The sequence below is a fragment of the Dipodomys ordii genome, unplaced genomic scaffold (assembly GCF_000151885.1).
Source record: "Dipodomys ordii isolate 6190 unplaced genomic scaffold, Dord_2.0 Scaffold187, whole genome shotgun sequence".
Taxonomy (NCBI): Eukaryota; Metazoa; Chordata; class Mammalia; order Rodentia; family Heteromyidae; genus Dipodomys; species Dipodomys ordii.
The window spans coordinates 591101-618110 of record NW_012267403.1 but is presented as its reverse complement, the minus strand read 5'-3'; the positions used below and the strand labels follow the sequence as shown (position 1 = coordinate 618110).

At 40.0% G+C, this 27010-nt stretch overlaps 1 protein-coding gene across 1 annotated transcript in view; it reads left to right on the top strand.

Moving 5' to 3' along the window:
• The first annotated feature begins 15817 nt into the window (after positions 1 to 15817).
• Positions 15818 to 27010, top strand: part of Arhgef9 (Cdc42 guanine nucleotide exchange factor (GEF) 9) — a 215438-nt gene continuing 204245 nt past the window's right edge. Inside the window, exons 1-2 of the mRNA XM_013034313.1 lie at positions 15818 to 15858; positions 20989 to 21086. The gene's annotated coding sequence lies outside the window, so the exon portion shown is untranslated. The remainder of the gene's footprint in view (positions 15859 to 20988; positions 21087 to 27010) is intronic.

The window sequence follows — 27010 nt, the reverse complement described above, 5'->3', positions numbered from 1 at the left end:
GCATCTGTTGTTATTAGAGTTCTTGATTTTTGCCATTCTAACTGGAGTGAGGTGGTATCTCAATGTTGTTTTGATTTGCATTTCTTTTATGGCTAAAAACTTCAATTTTAATAGATTGTTTGAAGGCCAATTTATGTCCCAGGACATTATTGAAAGTGAATTCAGCAATCAATTGCCTAAAATATGTGAGGAAATCAGGGATATACACAATTAAGCAAGGCTTTTCACTAAACAGTAGGACAAAAGAAATAAAACACCGAATCAGAAAATATTTTGAAATTAATGCAAATGAAATAGAGAAAAATCAGGGAAAACATCTAACTGCCAGTGGTTCACATCTCTAATCTTAACTTCTTGGGATGCAGAAATCTGAGGATCCCAGTTCAAAGCCAGCCCAGGCAGAAAGAGCTGTGACTCTCTTATCTTCAATTAACCAGAAAAATGTCAGAAATGGAGCTGTAGTTCTAGTGGTACATTGCTAGCCATAAGTAAAACAAGCTCAGAGACAGCACACAGGCCCCCAGATAAAACCCCAATAGTGGACGAAACCCAATGAGGCAGAAATGGAGGGGCAGAGGATGAACAAATGCAGCAGTAGTACTCACTAGACACTATGTTGAATGTGAACTATACAACTTGTGGCTGGGGATGGGAGGGAAAACCTGGAAGATAGCCAGGAAAAGGATAATGTTCAAAAACAAATATACTCATTACCTGGCTTATGTAACTGTAACCTCTCTGTACATCACCTTTATAAAAACAATAAATTAAAAAAATATGAGACAAAACAAAATAATTCGTGTACCTAAGCAGTGGAATGCCTTTTATATCCTATGTAAGAACCCATAGTGAAGAAATTAGATTTAGAACAGTGAGATGCCCCACATTCTTGCCTAGTTCTGCTATTTACTGCCTGTAGGACCAGGAGCCTCTAAATAACTAATGAAAAAATGTTTTACCATTGGACAATCTTACTCATGTATAAAATACTTAGGAGTAATACAAATCAGTTTACTCTATTGAGTTCCATTGTGCCTTTCTGTAAAATGGAGCCATAGACATGCCTCTAGGTGGAATAAATGTGTTTAGTACATTGCAGAAGATTATACATGCAAAATATTACTTACAGTTACATTGGCAATCTTTAAAAAAAGAGCCAGATAATTATATGCATGTATACAGGTGTCATAATCAACCCATTCTACAATTAGTATTCATTAATAGAAAAGGTTTTAAAAACCCAAATAGCAAGTGTATTAGGCTTTTGATAGCCATGCATTCTTTACTACCACTACTTTTTTTGCTTTGAGGGGGGAGTGTTGTACTGAGGCTTGATCTCAGGGACTCACACTCTTTGGCTTTTTTCACTTAAGGCTGGTGTTCTACCACTTGAGTCACACCTCCATTTTGTGGATTTTGCTGGTTGATTGGACATAAAACTCTCACAAATTTTTTTTCTCTGGGTTAGCTTCAACCAGTATCCTCAAATTTCAGTCTCCTGAGTAGCTAGGATTACAGCCTTGAGCCACCAAAAACTCAATTTCAGATCTTATGTTTAAGTCTTTATTCCATTTTGAGTTGAATTTTGTGTACAAAGTGTGATAACTGCCCAGTTTCATTCTTCATGAGGATATCTTCCCAACACTATTTATTGAAGAGACTTTCCTATCTCTATCATGTATTCTTGGCGCCTTTGCTGAAAATTAACTGTAAACGTGTGGATTTATTTCTGGGCAGAAAGCCCAGAAGAGAGAATTCTGTTCAATTGGTTTATAGTTGTCTTTGTGCCAGTACCATGATACTGTGACTATAGCACTATAGCAGATTTTGTTATGTGATACCTCCAGCTTTGTTCTTTTTGCTTAATATTGCTTTGGCTACTGGGGTCCTCATGTAATTTCCTATGAATTTTGGAATCTATTTCCTATTCCTGTGAAAATGGCATTGGCATTTTTAAAAGGAATTAGATTATTTTGAATAGTGCCATATAGTTCTATGGTTAGAAAGCAAAGTGGTGCACACTTATAATCATAGCTACTTTGGAGGTAGAAGCAGGAGGATTGTGAGTTCCAGGACACTATTTCAAAACCAATTATATATAAAAAGGGCTGGGGCATGAATCAAGTCATAGAGCACTTGCCTAACAAGCACAGGGCCCTAGGTTCAATTCCCATTGTCACAAGAAAGAATGGAAGAGAGAGAGGGGGTGGGGGAGAAAGGGAGGGAGAGAGAGAGAGGGGAGGGAAGGAGGGAGGGAGAGAGAGAGAGAGAGAATGAAGAAGGAAACAAAAGAGGAAGGAAGGAAAGAAAGAAGGAAAGGTCATGTTGAAATTTCCCATTGTGGCTGTGTTGGATGTGGAACCATAATGAGGGGACTGGGTTGTTAAAACTAACGCTCTTCTTTTGAGAGCATTATTATAAAGCAAGATCACCTCTCATGTTTTGTCTCTTCTTCATATGCCTACTTTACCTTCTGCTTTCATATTAGTCACATATGATATAGCACAAGACTCTCAGAAAGCTTAGTAGATGCTGAGACTAAGCTCTTGGACTTTCCATCCACTAAAACTATTAGTCCAATTAAACCTCTGTTCTTTGTTTGTTTCTTTGTTTGTTTTTGTTGGTTGTGGGGCTTGAACTCTGGGCCTGGGCGCTGTCCTTCAGCTCTTCAGCTCAAGGCTAGCACTCTACTACTTGAGCCACAGCGCCATTTCCAGTTTTCTGGTGGCTTATTGGAGATAAGAGTTTCACGGGCTTTCCTGCCTGGGCTAGCTTTGAACCATGATCGTCAGATCTCAGCCTCCTGAGTATCTAGGACCAAGCAGGTGTGAGCCACCAGCACCCACCTTTAAACCTCTATTCTTTATGAATCACCCAGTCTTAAGTATTTTTATTTTATTTTTCGTGCTAGTAATAGGGCTTAGACTCTACCTTGTGCTCTCACTTTGGCTGCTTTGCTCAAAGCTGGCCCCCTACCACTTGAGTAACAGCCCCACTTCCTGCTTTTTGCTAGTTAAATTGAGATGAATCTCAGGGACTTACATGCCCCAGCTGGCTTCACATTTTGATCCTTAGATCCCAGCTTCCTAAGTGGCCAGAATTACAGATGTGAGCCACCAACTCCTGGCTTAAGTGTTCTTTTATAGCAATAGCAAACAGACTTAAGAAGATATAAAAATAACAATAGTAGTTCTAATATATGAATGCATTTTTCCCATTTATTGATGTCTTCAATTTTTTGGTAAACATCTTAAGAGTTCAGTGTGCAAAGATCTTTCACATTGGTTTGGTTTGTTTCTAAGTCATGTTTTATGGTTTTGTAAATAGGATCTTTGTAAAGCTAATTTTCAGACAACATGCTTTTCTTATATTTTCTATGCTTCAGTTACATCCCGTAAAATGATGGATAAGTTGGATTAATTAATCTCAAAGTTTTCTTTTATTTTAGTTGTACTTAAAGGCCAAGATGAGTCTTTTAAGGGCATGTATGTTTTTTATGGGGATACACTTGGAGTAAATCTCAAGAGGAACATCTATGGCCAATTAGAAAATTGGAGAAAATCAGAGTCCTGAGTTCACTTGTGTAACTTGTGAATTGTTTTTGTAGGCAGGTTACTCTACCTTTTCTACATCCCTTATCCCCCACTGCTGCTCTAGGCAGTGGAACCAAGCATGTATCCAGATATATTTGAGGAAGTTCATTTTGCTCTACTATACCTAGGAAAGTCTGAAAGCAGAAAAGCAGACATACTTGTATATTAATTACATTCTATGCAAGCCCTATTCTAAAAATGGAGAATAGTGTAATGTTTAAGGGCATGGCTTCTGAATCCGCAGCACACATACTAGTACTGAGGATTAAACTCAGGACTTGGGCACTGTACCTTAGCTTTTTTGCTCAAGGCTACCACTCTACTACTTGAGCTACTACTTCACTTTTGGCTTTTGGATGGTTAATTGAAGATACATCTCTTGGACTTCCCCTTCCCCAAGCTGGCTTCAAACCATGATCCTCAGATTTTAGCCACCTGAGTAGCTAGGATTACCAGGAGTGAGCCACTGGCACCAGCTTGAATCCACACTTTAGCATTCACACCTCAACCACATTTGGTAGTAGCTATGAAGAGCATGAGCAGAATCATCTATTCATCTTTAAATGGAAATAATAATAATACCTCATAGGGTTAATATGAAAAATATGAGGATAACTAACTTAGTGAAGTATCTGGCACTTATAAATGTTAAAATGGTTTCATCCTGAGTGAGATAGGCAGCCCATCTTCGTGTATGAGGGTGACAGGATGTTTCAGAGGTAAGGGATCTACCTAACCTGGGAAGGAAGCACATGACCAAAGCTTCTGCTCTTGGCCTACTGATGACAATGGTCAAGTTTCTATCCCTTTGCAGTCCCCTTATCCCAAACTAAATCATCTTTCTGCTCTCTTCCAAGTTGAATATTTTCTAAGTCAAACAGGTTCTGTGCAGCCAGATGTCAGTGGCTTACACCTATAGTCCTAGCTACTCAGGAGTCTGAGATTCAAAGCCAGACCAACAATAAAGTCCCTCTTATCTTTAGTGAACCAACCAAAAGCTAAAATAGAAGTGGGGTTCAAGCCTTGAGCACAAAAAAGGGCAATGCCAAGTTCCTGGGTTCACGTCCCACCCAGTACCAGCACCAAAAATACCACCAAAAACCCAATACAAAACAGATTATGTGCAGACTATTCAAATACATACAGGAAGGAAATAGCAGCCTGGCTGTTCCCTTGGCTTTATAGCTTAGGCAAGATGTGTGTCTTCATCCCTGGATCTTCTGTATTTTCCTGTACAAGATCAGTGTGATTGATTTCTGATATACTTTTCAGCTTATTCTCTTTTCTTTTTCATCTTTTTCTGTGGAGAAGGGTGGACACTATAAAAAAAAATGTCAGGTGAAGTTAGCCTTGAAGACTAGAGAAAAGAGGGAAAATTAGACTTCCTTGAGCTTAGTGAGCTGGCCCCTGACAAAAACAGCAACAAGACTGCAGAAGCTTTGTAGGACCCATGGCTTGATGTGCTTGCTTTCCACTCTTAGCAAACATTCTCAGGGCAAAGCGCACTGACTGGATGGAGAGAGACATTGTCCTAAGTGAGTGCTCATTTCCAGTCCCAGCTGTTCTGGGAAGCATCCTGATGACACTAATCACCACTCTCTCTATGTGCCTTTCCCTATCCCACTACCACCCCCTGTCAGTCCACTGTTTCATCCTTTCTTTCCTCCAAGCTTCTGCTGCCTTTGTGTATACATCTATTAGAGCATTTATAGTACTGGATGCATTGTAATTGTTTGTTTACATCCACAGGTCTCTCCCAGTAGTCTGTGAGCTCTGGTGACTAGCTGTGTGTGTCTGATTCATCTTGGTGTCCAGCACCTAGCTGAGGGGTCATTGCTTGAGCAGGTGATCTGGTAGGCGAACTCTCACAGGCAGGCTACCCAAGGGAAAGAAGGAACAAATGAGAGAAGGAAGCACGGAATCGATCTCTGCCTGCTGCTGCCTTGACTTGGTGGCGTAGGCAAGACAGGTATCTTTTCTATATCTCCTGTGCTTTCCTGTAATATGAGAGGATCAAAGTGATGGATTTCTGAGGTACCTTTCAGACTTTTCTTTCTTAGCTTTCAAAAATAATATATTTGCTCAGTTGTCGCAAGCTGATAGTAATAGCTTAAAGTTATGATGCTCTCAAGTATATTTGCACTTAAATAGGATTCAGTTTTTCTTGCTGCACAGATTAAACTGTATCATCCTCAGAACAAAATGAGTTACAAATTAATTAGATTTTGCTTTACAAAGATCCTCAAAATTTGGTAGCCCAGTGGTGGTAAAAATGTGTACTCTATATTTGATCATTAGAAATCTGTAAAGAATCCTGTTTATAGCCTTACCTAATCTAGTCCTCCTTTCTCTTTCTCTATCTTAATATTTTCTCTCATCAATTTTCTCTCACTCCTTCTACTCCTCCTTCCCCTTCCCCCCTCTCTCTGTCTCTCTGTCTCTCTGTGTCTCTGTCTCTATCTCTCTCTCCTTCAGCTGGAAATAACTGGCCAGCCCTATCCTGTGCCTTGGTGGCCCATCCACTGCAGTGACCATGGAGACACCCAGCAGCTGCCGGACTGCTTCCTTCTCAGACTTTGTGCCCAATGGTCGCCAGGATCAGGGCTCCCCAGACCCCCCTGAGATAGAAGGCCCAACCAAGGAGGTGGGGCAGGAGAACCTAGTGGAGCCTGAGCAGTTTAATCTGAGAGACTTGACTCTCAGGGAAGAGAGTGGATGGAACAAGAAGAAAACCAAAGTCAATAAGATCTGGAATTTTGTGAGCCGCAAAAAGGGGTCTCCTAGCCAGAGGAAGCGCCCCCAATCCATGGTTTTATCTGGAGATATCTTTGGGCCATTGGAGGGCAAATCCAAAGTCACTTTCAGAGATAAAATGAAGTCATTCAAGATGCTGAAGAGTTCCATGGGGGCCTCCAAGAATGTTGACTTTAAGTGTGACAGGCCTGAGGAGGCCCAAGAAGCCCCAGGTATCTACTGGATGAAGAAGGTTGAAGATGCTCCAAAATCTTTCCGCCATTCCTATGCAGGCCACACGGAGGACCTGGAGCCTTTCTTAGAGAATGTGCAGAAGTTTGTGCAAACCCCCAAAAGGGTGAACCAGAAGGTGTTGGCAACTGAGGACTTTGGCATCCAAGTGGAAGAAGAGTCTTGTGAGCAAGAAGTTCCAGAGAATATAACAGGTGACAAGACAGCCAAGAAGCTCCTGAAAAATAAGTTCCCCAGGGCTGGTGAGGCTCCTCCAACATGGACTGAACACACCAAAATTCACGAGCTCCAGACTACTCTAGGGGACTCAACCTTGAAAGAACTCCTGGAAAGCAGCTGTGAAGAGAGCCCTGGACGCCAGCGCCGAGACAAGGGTGCTCCTTTTGGTGGTGTTGTTAAATTCTTCACCAATATGGCTGAAGTGGCCCGCAAATGGCGAGCAGTCTCCCATGAAGAGTCTGTAAAATTTAGTCACTACCACCGTGAAGCTCACTTTGAAGGTTGCAGTGATAACATTGCCCTGGAGGATGCTACCTCTCGGGCTTCCTTCAATCTACCTTACAGAACCAACAAGGCCGCAATTTGGAGCCGTGCTGAGGGAAAATATGGCCATCACCAGTGGAAGGCCTCACAGGCCTGTAAATTTGAGATGAATATTGAAGGGGAGAAGACACCACTCCAGGTTGTAGACTATTCTGACACTGCTACCACTTCCACTGTGACCTCAGCTGGCTTTGAGTTTAAAGATGACCCAGTACAGAAGAAAGGCTGTGGTCCCACCAAATGCCAGGCCCCCACCAGAGAATACTCCTCTTCAGAGATTGATGAAGACACCGAAACTTTGGTCAGCTTCCTCAAGGAAGATGACAGTACTACAGAATCCCCTGAGCTGAGATCCTATACCACAAAGGTTACTACTGAAGTTGTTACCAAGGAGCTGGAGGAAAACTTCAGTGAACTGAAGAAGGAAGAGGATGGTAGAGGATCAGAGGAGTCCAACCAGGACAAGCAACCCCAGAAACTGGAGCTGGAAAGAGGTGCAGTTGATGCAGATGGCTTAGCCAACGAAGCTTGTGCTGTAGTCTGCGGTGCTCAGGTAAGGCTGGCTATTACACATAACCATTTAAAACATTTGAGACCCCAGAAGCCAGCTTAAACTCCCATATCCTGCCAGGATTGTTCTGGAGAGGATGTTCTTAGTTGTCAGGTAAAAGGACTTGAGTGATCTGAAAATCCTTCCAGAGATTGAGCTTCTACAGTCTGCACTTCAATTCATTTTTATACCAAAATCTGAATGTTAGTAGCATGACCATGATCATTTAATGATGTCTAAGACAACCATGATCTCCTGTTTTCCTTAGTTACTGAGACATTTCCCTGGTTTTGGCTCCTTTCCTCGTCCAGTAGGGGAAATGAGTCAAGGGAAGTTTCTGAACAGAGTGGCAGGAGACCTGGATTTACTAGTTCTCTCCTCTATTATCTATATAATTTTGAGACAAATCTTTTCATCTTGCTGGACCTGTTTTTCTCTGGAGGTCACATGACAGTACTTGGTATCTCTTAGACATTTTCTTTTTGGCTGTACAGTAGGTTTTTTTTTTTTAAAAAAAACACTCCAGGCCTTGTATTTGCTAGGCAAAAACTCTATCCACTTGAACCACATCTCACAGCATGCTTTTTTGCTAGTTTTTTTTTAAGAATGTTTCTGCGTAGGTGGTCTTGAATCCATGATCCTTCTGCTGTGTGTAGCAAGGATTACAGGCGCTTGAATCACCAATGCCTGGTTTTTAGGAACTTTCTAATAACAACATTGTATTCTTAGTCTTGAAGAATGTAGACCAAGGGCAGCCCATTTATATTCTCCTGTTATTCATAGAGCAGTAGCTTTATAGACAGAATCTTGTAGGTGCATGTCACATATATTGTTTCTATTTAATTTTTATAGTGAAGAAACTGAAGCTCAAATGTTGAGTGATTTATCCAAAGTTATGCAGATTGTGACATTTCAGTGTGTGTGTGTGTGTGTGTGTGTGTGTGTGTGTTGTGCAATCCAGGACCTAACACTTTCAAAATATGTGCTCTACCACTGAGCTATATTATTTTCAGCCTCAGGTTCTTATTATTAACTCTTTTTGTCTTTAGTTTTCAAAAGAGTTAATTGGAGTTGTGATATGCAGCTTATTTAGCAAACCCCTATTCACAGACAAAAAAGAAATATGCTGCAAATATTGTGGAATGAGTTTTGTACAAATATTTAGAAAGTAAAGGACTCTTTGGCTTTGAGCCTTAAGAATGCTTTCAGTCTAGTGTGGTAATTTGTGCCCAAAATTCCATTGACTTGGAAGTTAAGACATGAGGATTGCAAGTTCAAGGCTAGCCTGGGACTTTGTGAGAATTTGTCTCAAAAATGTTTTCAAAAGTGAGTATTTCATAGTTTTTCCAAATTATTTAGGACAAAGTATTTTTGTGCTTGCTAGGCAGGTACTCTACTGCTGGACCATGCTCCCAATCCTTTCTCAGGTTGATAATTTTTGAAATAGGATCAGTTTTCCTCCTAGATGCACACCTGAACTTTGATTGTTTTACTTTTTTATTTTTTGTTTGCTTTCCACTGCAGCTGGGCTAACAGGCATGCAATATTGTACCCAGCTTTTTATGTTAAGATAGAATTTCGTGGGCTTTTCTGCCTAGACTAGCCTCAAACCAAGAACCTCCAAATCTCAGCTTCCCAAGTAACCAGAATTATGGATGTGAACCACTGCTGCCCAGCTAGGACAAAGTATTTTATAAGAGTAGCTAATTAGGGCTGGGAAGGTGGCTCAGTGGTAGAGTGCTTTCCTTGCATTCATAAGGTCCTGGGTTTGATTCCTCAGCACCACATAAGCAGAAAAAGCCAGAAGTGGCACTGTGGCTCAAGTGGTAGAGCACTAGCCTTCAGCTGAAGAGCTGAGGGACAGGGCCCAGGCCCAGGGTTCAGGCCCCATGACCAACAACCAAAAAGAGTAGCTAATTAATTTTTTTCTTTGTGGTGAAGAGGCCTAGCTTGGTAGTTCTTGACCTGTCCCTATTATCTCTTATATGTCACTTTCAGGGAACTTGGGTCCCATCAGGGCAGATATAATAAGCTTACATTTTCCGAGAAGGACATTGTTAATATGTTTACAGGCATTCCATTTCTGTGTTTATCACTTGTGGAAGGTTTAAGGACATAAAATTGGAATAATATTGTTGGGAATAAATTTTATTACAGTGAATTTAAGACCAACAATCAAAAAAGCAAACAACCAAACATATCTAAAAGATTCCATTAGCTGATAATTGTACTTGGGCACTGCATGTTCAAACTACTCGTACCTAAGAAGAGGGTCACAGTTATCAAATCACTTTACTGTTGAGGTAAATGTACTGGGCATAGAGACATTTTGTGGGTTCTTTAAAAGCACAGGCTTTAAAATGTCAAAGGATTTGATGTGACATGTGTCACCTGTGAAATGGGGTTAATCATGGTATATCTAAGAGGACTGTTGTGGAGACCCAAAGAGCCAGTGGATGTAAGGTATATAGGCAAGTACTATGTATAACACATTGTAGGCCTCTACAGAATGAGTAGCCATCATTGGTATTACTGAAATCTGCTAAATAAGTTTGAACAATGTTCAGAAAGAGAAACAATTCAGGACAATACTATAGCAGTAGTTTAATTGATGCAGTTGAAGTGATGTCAGAATCAGGACACATTGGGTTCTAGTTTCATTTCTATCCTTGATTTGTTTCATGAACTCAAGCAAGTCCCTCCCTCTCTCTAGACCTCAGTTTCTTCATCTGAACCACTGCATTTTGGGTTCCTGAGGATCCTTCTACCATGCTTGTTCTAGTTCTCTCATTCATTTAAGCCTGTAATTGTCTCTCTAAGACAAGTGACAGATTGGTACCATCCTTTTCATCTACTGGTTTCCCAGTGCCTTTCTCCTGCAGGCTTCCTGTGCCCTCTGCTGGTTTCAGGGAGGTGCTGGCAAGCTTTCTTTGGGGATGCTAAACACCCATCGAGGGAAAAGAGAAAGTGCAGTGGAAAAGCTGCATATTAGGGGCATCAGTGTAGGTCAGGAGTTCTAGTGAAAAACTGGTTGATCGGTTCATTTTGCAGATGATGATGACACTGAACCCCAGAGAAGGGAAGGAAATTCCCCTGACACACAGAAATCAGAAGTTAAGCAGTACATGAGAGTTCTACCACAGGCTCTACCACAAACCTTATCCTCCCTCTGGATTTTAGTAGTCTCTGTCTGCTGAAGTCTTAGTCTTACCCTAGGAATCTAACATATATGAAAACAATACATTGTAAAGCAGCATCAGTCACACACTGCATTGAATTATATAGACAAATAGAATTCAGTCTGATAAATGGAACAAGCTTAGTTTTTTGTGTGTGTTTCCCATAGAAACAGCTTTAGTTGGCATCCTCTCAGGTGGTTTATTTATTTATTTTTCACTTACTTTTCAGTTGCACAGTTAGACTTATTGTGAGTGATTTACATGGAGGAGCTGAATATGATTGAAGTACACTATATGTAGTATGAAAATAATAGACTAATGAAACACATTGAAGAGGGTGATTTGTTTATTTAGTTACTAGGGCTTGGATTCAGTGATTCATGCTTGCTAAGCCAGTGGTCTACCACCTGAGCCATGTCCCACCCCTTTTTGTTTCAAATATTTTTCCAATAAGAGTTTTGGTTTTTATGCCGGGCCTCAGGCCAGCCAGGACCAAGAGTCTCATATTTAGCTTCCCACATAGCTGGGATAAAAGACATAAACCACTGTGATCAATACCACATTTAGCTTTTATTAGTTGAGAATGGGTCATGTGTTTTTGTCTGGCTAGCCTGTTCTGAACCACAGAACTCCCATCTCAGCCTTCTGAGCAGCTAGGATTATAAGCATAAGCCATCACATGTGGCTAGTATGTTTTATTTATTTTTTCTTGTGCCTGTACTGGGCTTAAACTCAAGGCCTTATGTACTCACTTGAAGTTTTTTCCACTCGTGGCTGGTACTCTACCACATGAGCCATGCCTCCACTTCTGGCTTTTTGAGATTTAATTGGAGATATAAGAAGCTCTTGGATTGTTTACCCAGGCTGACTTTGAACCTCAATCTTCAAACCTCAACCTCCTGAATAACTAGAATTGTAGGTGTGAACTACTGTCATCAGGCTTGGGTATTTTTAATTTTGAAATCTAAGCTTCTGAAACTGTGACTTCTTTGAGCCAGATGTGGCTGTAGTCAGGCCTAGGACTACTGTTTTTTACACGAGATGATTTAGCTTGAAGGAAGTGATATCAAAGGGTAGAGATAGGTTCTTATCAAAGATCAGCAGGAACTTGAACTTTTCCGCATCTTACTCTCTGTACTTGGGAAACAGGAAGAGTAATACTAATAATAATAGCTAACATTTATACACTGTTAACTTTGTGCCCAAACACTTTTCTTAGCATTTTACATGTATGATGATGAGTTAGGGACTCTTAAAAAAGAAAATGATCACAATAAATACCTGACTGAACATGAAACAAACAAATACACAGATGCACATACAATAGGATGTGGCCAAGATACACTGTACAATAAATGTTACAAATCTGCATTATTTTTTTCTTGGGCTGTTTTGGTGCTTGAGTTCAGGGCCTGGGTGCTATCTCTTAGCTTTTTCACTCAAGGCTAGTGCTCTAACACTTGAGCCACAACTCCAGTTCCAACTTTTTACTGATTAATTGGACATAAGAGTCTCACAGATTTTCCTGACTCAGCTGGCATTGAACTTTGATCCTCAGATCTCAGCCTGCTGAGTAGATAAGGGTTACAGGTGTGAGCAAACAGCACCTGACTTGCATTCATTATTAAAAGCACAGGTTACAGGAAGAGATAATACTTCAAGCCCATCATTAGCTTACACTTTAGTGAGAATTAGAACACAAAGGAAAAAGAGGAATAATGGAAAAAAATGTTAGATGTGCACAAGACTTTATGCTTTGCAGAATTCTTTTCTATATATAAAGTGATTTATAAAACTACTCATTATTTTTATCATTATCATCATCATTATTATTATCACTATTCCCATATGACAGATGAATAACTTGAGACATGATATATGAGAAGGAAAACATTAAACTTGGAGTCAAAAAGTCGAGCTATAAAATCCTTTTTCACTATACTGAACATATGACTTTCACCTAAATTCTTGAGTTTATTTTTTCATTTATCAACGGGAAATAAGTCTCTCCTGTCTCCTTTCTAGGGAAGGAAGAAAATGCAGATATGTCAAAAATTAATTATTATGTTGGGTTCCAGTGACTCATGTTTGTAATCCTATCTACCCAGGAGACTGGTTTAGAGTTGAGGTTCAAAGCCTCTATTGGGGAGAGTGTAAGAGTCTTATCTCCGGGCTGGGAAGGTGGCTCAGTGGTAGAGCACTTGCCTTGCATGCCTGAGGCCCTGGGTTCAACTCCTCAGCACCACATAAGCAAAAAAGAAAAAAGCCGGAAGTGGCACTGTGACTCAAGTGGTAGAGCACTAGCCTTGAGGTGAATTGCTGAGGGACAGCGGCCAGGCCCAGAGTTCAGACCCCACGACCAGACCCAAAACAAAACAAGAGTCTTATCTCCAGCATCAAAAAGCTGGAAATAGAGCTGTAGCTCAAGTGGTATAATGCCAATCTTGAGCAAGAAACCTAAGGGAGAGTATCCAAGCCCTGAGTTCAAGCCCCAATACCCCCCACTGCAGAACCCTAATTATGGGTTCTTTTTGTTGTGTTGCTTTCACTTCTAGGATTTCACTTGATCCTCCCTCCAAACTCTCCTGGTGTTCTATTGGTCTCATTTTATTATGCTTCACCTATAAATGATACTCATAACCACTCTGTATTAGGCAGAATTGTGTCTCTCTGAAAATGTATGTTCAGATTAGTACTAACCCTCTACGTCTATGAATATGACTTTCCATTTAGAAATAAAGTCTTTGTAGATATAATCAAGTGGTAGGGGAAAAACAAAGGAGGAGGCAACAGTGCTAGATAAGAAATGTACTTGTTATCTTACTCAAATAACTGTAACTCCTCTGTACAGTATTTTCACAATAAAAAAACTTATTAAAAAAAAGAAAGCTCATCCTAGATTAGTTATCTAATCCAATGATTGGTGTTCTGACAAGAAGCAGGAAATTAGACATACACACAAAGGTACAGAGAAAAGGACTATGTTATGATGGAGACAAAAATTGGAGTTATGCAACCGTAAATCAAGAAATGCCAAGAATGGTTGGGAGTCGGGGGCCATTAGGAGCAAAAGTAGTCAAGGAAATATTCATCCATAGAGGCTTAAATGGGTATGGCACTGCTCAGATCCTAATTTCAAACTTCTGGCTTCCATAACTGGGAGAGTAAGTGCTGGTTCTTTTCTTTCCACATGTGTTGTGCCAGTCCCAAGGCTTGGACTCAAGAGCCTGGGGGCCCTGTCCCTGAGCTTTTTCAGTTAAGTCTGTCACTCTACCACATGAGACACAGCTCCACTTCCAGTTTTTTGGTGGTTAATTGGAGATGACTCCCACAGGCTTTCCTTCCTTCAACTGGCTTTGAACCATGACCCTCAGGTATCAGCCTCCAGAGTAGCTAGGCTTTCAGGCATGAACCACGGGTGCCTGGCCTTTCTCCACATTTTTTATTAGCATCAATTATTTGTAAATGGCTGATTTTTATTAGCTCTTTTTATTATTTTATATTAGTTATTCATGGAGAGGATTTCATTGTTACATTTACACACGTATTTACAACACATTCTAATAAATCTCAGCCCCCCCCCATTCTCCCTTCCACCATACTTCCTTCCAAAAACAATTTAAACAGATCTCATTTTTTTCATTTTCATAGTTGCAAATAATCTATTTTGCTTGTATTCCTGGGAGTTTCATCTTGACACATCCATATATGCATACAATGTACCTTGATCAGGCTCACCCCCTCCCTCAATACTGGTTCTTTTAAGCCATTTTTTTCATAGTAATATATTATGCCAGCCCTGCTTATATAACTTCCATCCTTCAAACAAGGTCACTGAATACAAGTACAGTTTAGAAAGCAATCTGGTTAGGTTATTTTCATCTTCATAACCATGGGCAAACCTCCCATACAATGATGTTATTGTGACCAATGAGGTGGAGGTTTTCAAATCATGTAATAAAAGAGAATGGGGAGGGGTATCTCAACTTGGGAGGTATTCTCAATCTATTTATTTATTTGTTTATTTGAGTTAGTCCTTAGGCTTGAACTCAGGCTCTGGGTGCAGTCCCTGAGCTTTTTTGCACAAGGCTAGTGCTCTACCATTTGAACTACAGCTCCATTTCTGGCCTTCTGGTGGTTAATAAGAGATAAAACGTTTCATGGACTTTCCTGTCCAGGCTGACTTCACTCAGATCTTCAGATCTCAGCCTCTGGAATAGCTAGGATTACAGGTTGTAAGCTACTGGCACCCAGCAAAATCTTATTTTATTTTTAAAATTATCTTTTGTTCAAAGGGTGTCAATTCAACATACCAGTGTATGAGTACATTTCACCCCCTTTATTTTTCCCTCCCATCTATCCCAACTCAAGATCTTATTACAGAGGTTAACCCCATCCTTCATTTCTATGTGGAATCAAAGTGTCCAGGTTTCAATCATGTACTTTACATATGTTGTCTAGCAGCCCTTAAGGGAAGAAACTCTTATAAGGTGTTATATGCAGATGAGGAAATTGAGACTCAGAGAGATGAATCATTTGCCTCAGGTCTCACATTGAGTAAATGTTAAAGTCTAGCAGATGCAAAATTCTCACTCCCTGAATCCCAATATAAACACATGCAAAAATAAAAGGCTACAATTAGATGCTATTTCCTTTAAATCATTTTGGTGCTTGTCATTTGTTCTAACACTTCCTGATACCTTTTAGGCTCGTGGTAATTGGGGAATTCACCTGCATCAATTGATGATGCATGTTAAACCTGCTTGGGTTTGGAGGCTGGTCTTGATGACACCCTCCAATGGGAAGTTCTGCTGTTCAAACTAAGGGTTGGCCTGCTGTCCACTTCTACTGAGTCATCTCTTTTTTTTTCAGGCCTTTTTGCCCTCAGCTGAGTCATCACCAAGGACTCTACCACTCAAAATCCTCTTGGAAAAATGCCATTCTGTGCCTATCTCACCGAATGTCCCTGTGGAGGTTGTCTGGAAGAAACCCATAAGGCTTCGTACTGGTATGTCTTTTATAACTTAATTTATATTATCAGGATATGCTAGGTAGCTCTCATGCATAGACTAACTGTGCTGACATGTATCCTCCTCTATGCTCTCCAGTTGACCTGTGCTTTCTATTCAACTGGACCTTAGTTACCTCCCAGAGCTTCAGAATGGGCCCTTTCAGATTCAGTTCACCAATCTTGCCTGCCAGGCTCTTATTGCTTGCAAATAAAGCTACATCTTTACCACGGGCCAATGGCCAATGGCCTCACTCCTATAATCCTCGCTACTCAAGAGGTGAGATCTGAAGATCCCAGTTTAAAGCCATCCTGGGCAGGAAAAGTCCATGAGACTCATATCCACTTAACCACTAGAAAGCCAGAAGTGGAACTGTGCCTCAAGTGTTAGAGTGAGTACCAGCCTTGAATTTAAAAGCTAAGGGGCAATGTCTATGTCCTAAGTTCAAGCCTGAATACCAGCAACAAAAATAAGTTAAAAATAGATGTAAAGATAGATAAATACATTAATAAATGCTACATCTTTTGTTACAACTTGGGGGCAATCCATGCTCTTGGATCCTTGGCTCCTGTCCCTGAGCTATTGTCACTCAAGGTTTCTGCTCTACCATTTGAGCCACAGCTCCAGTTGCTACTTGGAGATAAGAGTCTTAAAAACTTTCCTATTCAAGCTGGCTTTGAATCAGGGTCTTCAGATCTCAGACTCCTGAGTAACTAGTATTGCAGGCAAGAGCCACTTTGTCCGGCTTCTCATCCACTTTATAACAAAACAATGTGGGTGAATGTTGGTTATACTTAGGACATTATAGCATTTCTTTCCAGTCTCTAAAAGTTTGGGCTTTGTAGCTCCTCTGATCTGGTTTATGCTCCTACTTGTTCCTTTAATTCCTTTACTCCATATGTTGGGGCACTTTGTGGGATGATTTGACTCCAAGCTTATTTCTAACCCTCTGATTCTACCTCAGTATTTCAAAGAAAGTAAGAGTCAAAGAATTAAGCTGATTGTATCTTCTATAGGATCATTTCACTCAGAAATGATGGCTAGAAGTTAGGGTGGCAGTAAAAAGAAAAATAATTCTGGGGGATTTGAGTGGTCCTTTTGTTCCCAAATGTGGAAACAGGGTTTGAAAGGAAATGAAAAGGAATCTGCTTAAGGTCACGCAGTCAGGTTCATGGCATAGTTATGTCCAAGGGCTTCAATCACTTGACTTTCCACCATGGCCAAATGTTACTTTACTCTAGTTCTAGGCCAAATCCTTAAATATTATGAGGTCAGGCTTTACCCAGAATCAACTTGAATGGGATCACCAGCCACTCCCTTCTCCTCTAAGGCGATTTTCCAGTTGGCGGGTATTAAGTAACAAATTGAGAAAGTTGCCAATATTTGCCATTATTTTATAAGTCCCCTGCCTGGGAATGATACAATCTATCACAATCCTTATGAGATCAGATCAGGAAGTCTATTACCAAGGAACTGGTCATGATACTGTCTAGATAAATAGATTCATTTTTGCCTATTAAAGAATTACAAGCAAGAAAGTGTTTAAGGTAAACTGAGTAAGTTTATTTGAAAATAAAGGGAAAGCTGTGAAAGTAGCTAACTCTCCATCCAGACAGAAGCCCAGAGTTCAATGGTCAGTTTTATAGAACAGGGCTCCTTCCTTATCTCCTCTCCTGGCCTGGGCATTGATCACTTGATGGCTCATACATGCACCACCCTAGCTCTTTTCCATAGACTGAGAAGAAGAAACATTTGAGCATAAACCCAAGGCACTATGGGAACAAGAAGTGCCATGATGACACATGTTATCTGCCACTTGTTATGCCTGTCACTTTTGAATCCCTATTTTTGCAGTTCGTCCCCCCCAACCTCCCATCTCCCTGCCACCAATGTTTCTCATCTCTTTTTCTTCCTGTTAAGAGATAGACCTAGCCACTACCTGGCAATTCAGAGGCTTTTGTGCAGCTGCTACTGCCTACTGCCAAGTACATCAGACATGACCCTCACCAGCCTCCTGATTGTTAGAAGCAGATGCCCCTCAGAATGCAAGTTGCAAGTTCAGTAGAGAGAGAGTTAATAATCATTATCCTAAAGACCATTCTGGGCTTATGTATAGATGACAGATGGAAAAATATGCCCTCAAGACTGGTTCAGGTCTTACAGCACCTCAGCAGTTACTCTCACCTCTAGGATATAAGTGGCTCCCTCATTGCGGCTTTGCTTCTCAAGGTCCCAATAAGACACTTGGGGCTAAAAATATCCCTGAGAAAGAGAGTGACATCAGAACCCCATTTGGGAAGCCAGTTGTCATGTGGTTCCTTTTATAACTCTGACCCTGCTGGTGATAGGATCCAAGGACCCTATTCAGATCATGGCTAGTATTTGATTTGCATCCATCTTTCCCAGGGCCTTAAAGACTTCAGTTCATTTTGTCCTGTTCAGTTTCTTTCTTTCCACCAACTTCCCGCACATACTCCTACTAGCTCCTCCTTATTGGCTTCTAATCTGGAAGTTGACAGGGAAAACCAGTAAAGTAGAAAGAGGTACAACTTTGGAATTGGATAGGCCCCGCCTCATTTTTTTTGGCATAACATTTTGGGTCCTCAGTTTCCCATGTGAAGACTGAGTTGTCTCTCAGCAGTGTTGTGAAGATAGAACAAAATTGAATCTATGCTTGTCCCCACTATATTTCTTACACACAAAGGTTTGCTCATTTGCTCAGTTTTGGCAAATTTCTTTTTCTCCACTGCCCTTCACCAATTCTATATGCCTAGAGACGTTTTGTGCAGATGCACATATGTCACTGTGGGTGTAACCTGAATACTGCTTAGTACATAAGCTGCTTCCTCTCATTCAGTCATTTACTAACTCATTCAAAAGGCATTTATTGAGTAACATCAGAAAGTCCGTGGAGTTTGTTTCCTGAAAAACTAGGATGCCAGAATGGGCTATAGTTTTGAAGTTAGGTACATTTGAATTTGAATTGTGCTTCTGACATTTACTACTTGTAAAGCCCGAAATAAATAACTTCACTTTGAGAATCCATTTTCTTATTGGTATCCTTGGGGTAATAATTTTGACCTCATAGTGAAAAATGTAAGGTTCAAAACGTCTTAGAGAAATTAATATATTTTATAAATTCTGGTGGTTCATACATGTAATCCCAGCTATTCAGAAGGCTGAGATCTGAGGATCAAAATTTGAAGCCAGTTCCAACAGGAAAGACTTTTATCTCTAATTAACTAGAAAAATTCTGGAAGTAGAGCTATGGATCAAGTAGTTGAGCAACAGCCTACAGCAAAAAAAAAAGTTAAACACAAAAATAAATAAATAACAAATAGCTAATAACTAGTATATGTCTGGGACAAGCAGAAAAGGTCAGATAAGATGATGTTAAACGAAATGAACCCCAAGATAGGGAAACAAGTGTTTTTTTTTATTCCTTTCTATTGTTTCTAACGTATTTATAAGGTACTATGTGATTTTTTTTTGTTGCTTTGTATGTCCCTCCCCAACCGTATAACCCCTGTTTTCACTGTATTTGATGTTGGTATAATTTGTGGAGGGGAAGGGAAAAAACAAATTGTTTCAATAGAGATACAGGTGGACCCTTTGCAACAATGAGATGTACGAGGCACTATGTCAAAAAACGAACTTTACAATTTAGGCGGGAAAGGGGGGAGCAGGCAGTGTAGCAGAGGATGTGGGAAGGAAGGGATGGTAGAGGAAAAACAAAAGAGGAGGCAACAATGCTGGAGAAGAAGTACTCATTACCTTGCTCATGTAACTGTAACCCCTCTGTACAGTATTTTCACAATAAAAAACTTAATAAAAAATAGCTGTAAATGATAATGGCAACAACAATAGTAATAATAATAATAATACAGAATCCAGGCCCCTTGTAAATATTTGTTGATGCCAATATCAGAGTTGAAGATTGGCTTCCCAAATGAAATAGAAGAAAAAGTCTATTCTATTCTATTAATTGCTGGTATCAGGATTTGAACAAAGAGCCTCACATTCTGTCAGCTTGCTTGCTTGGTTGGTGCTCTACCACTTGAACAGCAATTCCAGATTGGCTATTTTGTGCCAATCCTGAAACCTGAACTCAGGGCCTGGGTGCTTAAACTAAGTTTTTGTTCTAAGCTAGCACTCTACCAATTGAGCCACAGCTCCATTTCCAGCTTTTTGCTGGTTAATTGGAAATAAGAATATGATAGACTTTCTTGCTCGAGATTGCTTTGAAACTTTGATCCTCAGATCTCAGCCTTGTAAGTAGCTAGGATTACAGGAGTAAGCCACCAGCCCCTTGACAGAGTGGCCTTTTGCTGGTTATTTTGAAGATGAAGTCTCTTGGACTTTTCTGCCTGTGCCAGCCTCAAACTATGATCTTCTGAATCCCAGCCTCTTTTGTAAGATTATATGTGGCATAAGCTGCCAGCACCTGATCAATTCTATTTTAAAGAGTCCCTTTGCAGGTATGCCAATACACGTCATCCCACATATTACCTGAGCTCTCTGCTCAAACTACTTGAGGATCAGCTGATTCAAATTCTGCTTTGGGAATAGTATTCAAATCATTTCCCATTGAACATTCCCATAGAGTCTCTCAATAGAGATGCCACTGATTTGGGAAGAATCTAGCAATTAGAAGCAATCTTGAGCAAGACAGTTTATAAGCAAGAAAGAAGAAAGTGATGTATGTTTACTCATTATTTGTATATTTTAGTGATGATACTACTATTTGATAACTGAGCCAGGTGTAAAGGAATTTGAGCTCTGTTGCTGGGTTTCAGAGTGGTATGTGCTTGAGTGTAGTCAGTTCTAATTATTCCCTTTTAGACAGCCTCAGTATTCTCATCCTAGAAATAGAAGCAGTAGGGTAGTAGCTTATGCCAGTAATCCTAACTACTCAGAAGTCTGCGATCTGAAGATCCTGGTTCAAAGCCAGCCCATTCAGGAAAGTTCATGAGACTCTTATCTCTAAGTAACCATCACAAAGCCAGAAGTGGAGCTGTAGTTCAAATGGTAGAGCACCAACCCTGAGTGCTAAGAAACAGTGCCCAATAAATAAATATTTTAATCTACTTCAGTTTGGACTCAACCTAAATGGTATTTTCTCATCACAGCTAACTTGGATCAGATCCCCAAGAAGCGAGAAAGCCGCAAGTACATTGGTGGATATCGGAAGCCTAAGAGATCTGGCAAAAAATTAGTTGCTAATAAGGTAATACCCTTTTCTTCATTCCTTTGGAACTTTCAAGGCTTCTAGCCCAATTTACCTCCTCTGAGGTTCTTTTTCTCTACATATATTGTGAATTTTGGTGTTTCCAACTTGTGGAATGGATGCAATTATTCAGACAGATTTTTGAGCTATATTATGGCTACGTAAATGTTGGGAGCATTAATATGTTTCCCTGAGGTTTCTACATGAGAAAAATCAAGGACACCTTATGGTTTCCATGCAGCATGCTGCTACTGTGTCTTTTGCTGCCTTTTGCTGTGGGGGAGCTGTGAGATTTATACCCTGGATACCTTGGTTTGCTTTATTACATTCTTTGGGGGTTCATGAGTATTTTCAATGTTAACTGGTGACATATTTATAAGCATTTTCTTGGAGAAGTTATTTCGGAAATACATATTAGAAGGCTGGTGTTTAAGAGTTCTGTGTTATGTAGGAGGGTTTTTTGGTTTTTTTTTTTTTTTTGATGCTGGTCCTGGGGCTTGAACTCAGGGACTGGACACTGTCCCTTTGCTTTTATTCTCAAGGCTACTGTTCTACCACTTGAACCAGAGCTCCACTTTCAGTTTTTTGGTGGTTAATTTTAGATAAGAGTCTCATGAGGCCAGGCACCGATGGCTCACGCCTGTAATCCTAGCTACTCAGGAGGCTGAGATCTGAGAATTGCGGTTCAAAGCCAGCCCGGGCAGGAAAGACCGTGAGACTCCTATCTCCAATAAACCACTAGAAAACCGAAAGTGGCGCTGTAGCTCAAGTGGTAGAACGCTCGCCTTGAGCTGAAGAGCTGAGGGACAGCGCCCAGGCCCAGAGTTCAAGCCCCACGACCCACAAAAAAAAAAGAGTCTCATGAGTATTTTTTGCCTAATCTGGCTTTGAACCACAATCCTAAGATCTCAGCCTCCTGATTAGCTAAGATTTTAGACATGAACCACCAGTGCCCAGCTATAACCATGTCTTTACATCCAAGTCTGTAAGGTGAACCATTACATGAACCATTGTGACTTTGCCTTTCCTGATATAACTGTGCAGAGTCATGTCCTATTACATTCTTGTTAAAGTGCTACTTTTGTGCATGTATGGGTTTCATGCATAATTCCAATGTGATTTTTTTAACTTAACCTTGCCTGTGTGCATTGCTCTCTGTGTGTGTGTGTGTGTGTGTGTGTGTGTGTGTGTGTGTGTGTGTGTTTCAGGACTGCAAACGTGGTCTTAAGCATTTTAAGTCTCCTAAACCACTGGTATATGTATGCAGGTGTGTTTGTATGTATACATGTATAGCTTTCTATATATTTTTTGTCTTATTGTGCTTTAGGTGTTTTGACAAGTAATGCCTTTTATTCCTTATTCTTTTATTTCTTTTTTGTGTTGTACCTCTTCCGCCACAGCTCCACTTTTAGCTTTCTGGTGGTTAATTTCTCATAGACTTTTTTTTTGGCCTGGGCTAGCTTTGAACCACAACCCTCATCTCAGCCTCTTGAGTAGCAAGGATTACAGGTGTGAGCCTGTAATATATATACCATATTATAGTATATATTTATGTGGACCTTTCTGTTTGTATCTTTTTGTTTGGGAATGTCTACAAATGGCTATCTTCTATGTGTTTATATTTCTTCTTGATCAGTTTTTTTGGGGGGACAAAGGTTTTCAAAAATATAAGGCATAGTTTTGTGGCTAAACTCAGGTGAGTAATAGCAGCCAGGAACACAACCTTCAGAGAGGTTTGGTCTAGTAGCTTACCCACTTCCAACAACTAGAAAATTTCCACTTGAAACAGGCTCTTAGCCACTTTCCCTGAGGAAGCAAATCTTGGTAAAGTTCCAAAAATGCTCCTTACCCCTCTCACTTATTTCAGAACTCCTGATTACTTTTCAAAGAACATCTCTTCTGGAATTCAGGATGCATTTTTGCAGGAGGATGGTTCCAGCAAGATAAAGCATCCAGGTACATTTGAGCAGCTGAAATACCTTTGTGTGCAGAGGCAGGGGGAAAGGAAGAGATCCTGAGCTAGAACTCAAGGCCTTGTGATCTGACTTGGCTTTTTTGTTCAAAGCTGGCACTTTACCACTTAAGCCACAGCTCCATTTCTGACTTTCCGCTTGCTAATTGGGACATAAGAGTCACACAGACTTTTCTACTCAGGCTTCAAAGTGCAATCCTCACATTTCAGCCTCCTGAATAGCTAGGATTACAGGCGTGAACCACCAGTGCATGACTTGGAACTCAAGGTTTTTTTGTTTGTTTGCTTGCTTTTACTATCAGGTCCATGTTGTTTTTATATAATTCACCTGTATTACCTTCATAAATTTGGATTTAAAGCCTCTTTTGTCCTGAGAATTCAGACCATTTTTGACTTGTTTTGTTATTATGTAATTTATGTGTAAGGAAAACTCACCAAATCCAAGTGTATAACTGGATGCATTTTGACAAATGCATGTAGTCATATAACCACCAACAGAGTTGTGATATACAACATTTTATCAGTATTCCCTCCCCCCCCCAATTCCCCTTGTCCCTTTAGTAACTTCTATCCCCATACTTCCTTGCTAGCATCGTTCTTCTTACTCTCTTTATAATTTTGCTCAGACTTTCCAGCTGGCAATAGCTTGTCTTCAGAAAGATGTGAGGACTATAATCTTTGTTGTGAATTTTGTAACCTTATAGAGAGCAGAAATTATTTTCTCCAAGTCACCCAATGTTTGTCCATTCACTTACACATTAATTTATAACAACGACTCTGTTCTATGCATTGTGTTTGGTAATTTTTTAATGCCTACATTCTCAAGGAGTTCACATTCTAATTAGAAGATATCCATAAGCCAGCAAGAAACCAGCAATTCCGATACATCTTGAGGGAAAAGGTTTGGATCCTAGGTTAAGAAATGTTTAATTTTATTTGGGGAAGAACAAATTGGATCCTGAATTCCAGAAGAGATGTTCTTTGAAAAGTAATCAGGAGTTCTGAAATAAGTGAGAGGGGTGAGGAAGACTGTTCGACATTTCTTTCCAGGCCAAAAGAGGACATAGGTAAGGTGTGGAGACATGAATCAGCACACATGCTTACAGAACAGCAAGATAGAATATATAGTAGGCAAAATTTCTGGCAAAAGCTCAGAGTATTCTAAAGGATGAAAGTTCTATTGGGATTGATAACAACTATGACATCAAACTGGAGAGCTTTAGCAAATACCAGGATGATAATCATCTTCTTACGTCATGAGGTTTTGGGAGTCTTTGGTGTTAGCCATGTGAGGTAACATATTCTTATAATCCTAGCACTTAGGAGGCTGGGGCAGAAGGGTTATGAGTTCAATGCCAATCAGGGTTACATTGCAAGACTGCTTCAAAAATAAAAAGAGTAATATTGGGAGTTGGAGCAAAGTTTAGCCTTAAAAGCAGCTTTCATTTCCTTGCTGAGATGGTAGAGAGATGTTATCTAAGGAAACTGGAGGGTATTACACCATTTTCATTTTAATTCTCCAAGAAGGGCAGAAACCTTTCTAAACATTACCCTTGGTTTCATACCATTGAATTTTCAGCTGGTGGGGCTCTCAATGATAACAATGCCATATTTTTCATGAACTTGTTAACCTGACCCCATTTATGTATCTTAATACCGGCTTTAGAACTAGGTGAACCTCACTCTTCTGGAGGTCCAAATCTTTTCTGAAGGAGATATTTTCTTATCTATCCCCTTGGTCAGGAATTGTGTTCTGGAGTCAAATACATAGGAGTTTCTATATGCTTCGAACTCTTGTTTAACTTTTTCACTATGCCACTTGAGCCACATCTCCAGTTCTGGCTTTTTGCTGGCTCATAAGTCTTTTCTGGCTGGGCTAGGTACAAATCGCGATGATCAGATCCCAGTCTACTACGTAGCTAGGATTACAGGTATGAGCCACTGGTATCTGCCTAAATAATACTACAATGTATTATTTATTTTTTTTATTTTATTGTAAAGATGCTGTACAGAGGGATTACAGTTACATGAGTAAGGCAAAGAGTACATTACTTGTTGATCACTGTTACCCCTTCCCTTGTTGTTGTCCCACTATCCCTTCCCTCCCCCACCCACACTCCTCCCCACTCCTCCCCTACCCCCTTAAGTTGTAAAGTTCATTTCCAAGATACTGTCCTGTGGGTATCCTTGTAGCAATAGGTCATCCTGTGTCCTTGTTTCAGCAATGTATTATTTTTAAAGTTAAAGGTGATGTGAAAGTATACCATTAGCTAAATATTAAAATCTTTTTGTGCCTCTGCTAGGGCTTGAACTATGGCTTGGATGCTCTTTTAGCTTTTTCACTCAGTGTCTGGAACTACAGCTCCACTTTCAATATTTTGGTAGCTAATTGAAGATAAGAATCTAATAGAATCTCCTGCCCTGGTCTGGCTTCAAACTATGATTCTCATATCTCAACCTCCTGAGTAGCTAGGATTACAGGCATGAGCCAATGGAACCCAGCATTAAAATCTTAAAGACAAGATTATCATTATTTTTTTCCTTTTGCCTTAAGATCCCATATGGCTTGGAACAGCTCTTCTTAGTCCCCTTGAATTTCTCCCCAATAGAAAAGTATGATTCACTAAATGGAATGAGTGCAGTCTCTGCATATGTTTGGAGCTTTCTCTCTAAGAAAAAGTTCTAAACTATATAGTAAGGAACATCATCATGGTTAATGGAGTCAGACAGCCAGCATATGAATGTTAGGTCTGCTACTTATTACCTCTGTGCCCTTGCACATGTTATTTAACCTTTCTGTATCTCACTTTCTCTGTAAAGTAGTGATAAAGATAATAATAGTTCCTCCTTCACAAGCTGTGCTGAGGATTAAGGTAATTAATATATGTGAATATCTAAGCAAAGATTCCTGTATGTGATATGTGTCCAGTGAACATTTACTGTTGCTATGTTTGGTTTAGCACATCTTGAAGAAGAGTAGTGGTGTTACAGTAGGTGACTGAGGCAGTTGGTTGGGTCACCATTCCTGCTGTTCTATCAAAGCATCTCAAATTTCTTGCTTGAGAGAAACAGTTAAAGTACATTATTTCTAAAATCTGTTTTCTGTATTAGAATAGCATACTAAATATCATGTATACCTAAAATAAATGCATATTAATAAGTATTATTTATATTTATTACAACTTCTATGACAATTTTTAAATTTGGACTGAGAGCAGCTATTTTATATTCATCTATCTAAACTGTTGAGAAAAGAGCTGGACTGTTTATAACATAACCAATAAAACTTCTTTGAAGTTCTAAAATAGCTCATACTCCATTCTCTCTTTAGAGAGAGTACAGAGGAATAGGAGACCTTGCCTAGATGTACAACTCTATGAAAAGGAACACTGTACTTGAGATTGATTGGTTCATTTATTCTCATTTACTCTATGAGCATTACCTGAATGCTTACTTTGTTCCAGATCTTGTGCTAACCCATAGATATACAAAAAGGAACCATACTCTGTCTCTGTCTTTAATGGGAAGAAGTAGAGGAGAAAAACACAGACTCTTACAACTTGAGATCAGTGTCCCCTTCCCAATCTATATTAGTCAGGGTTCCCCAGAGAAATATAAGTAAATTGGTTTATATGTGGGGTGACCAGCCACCAGAGCTGATATTGCAGTTTGCAGACTGTGAAACAGGAAGAAGTGATGTTCTAGATGGAACCCGGAAATACCCTCTAACTTGGAGGAAACGTAGTCATTTTGTTTTAGTTAAGTCTTCAACTTATTGAATGAGGCCCACTTATATTATGAAGGGCAATATACTTACTGAGAAAAATGTGACTCTCATGAAAAAACCCGCTTTAAGAAATTACACAAATAGCCGGGCGCTGGTGGCTCACGCCTGTAATCCTAGCTACTCAGGAGGCTGAGATCTGAGGATCACGGTTCAAAGCCAGCCCGG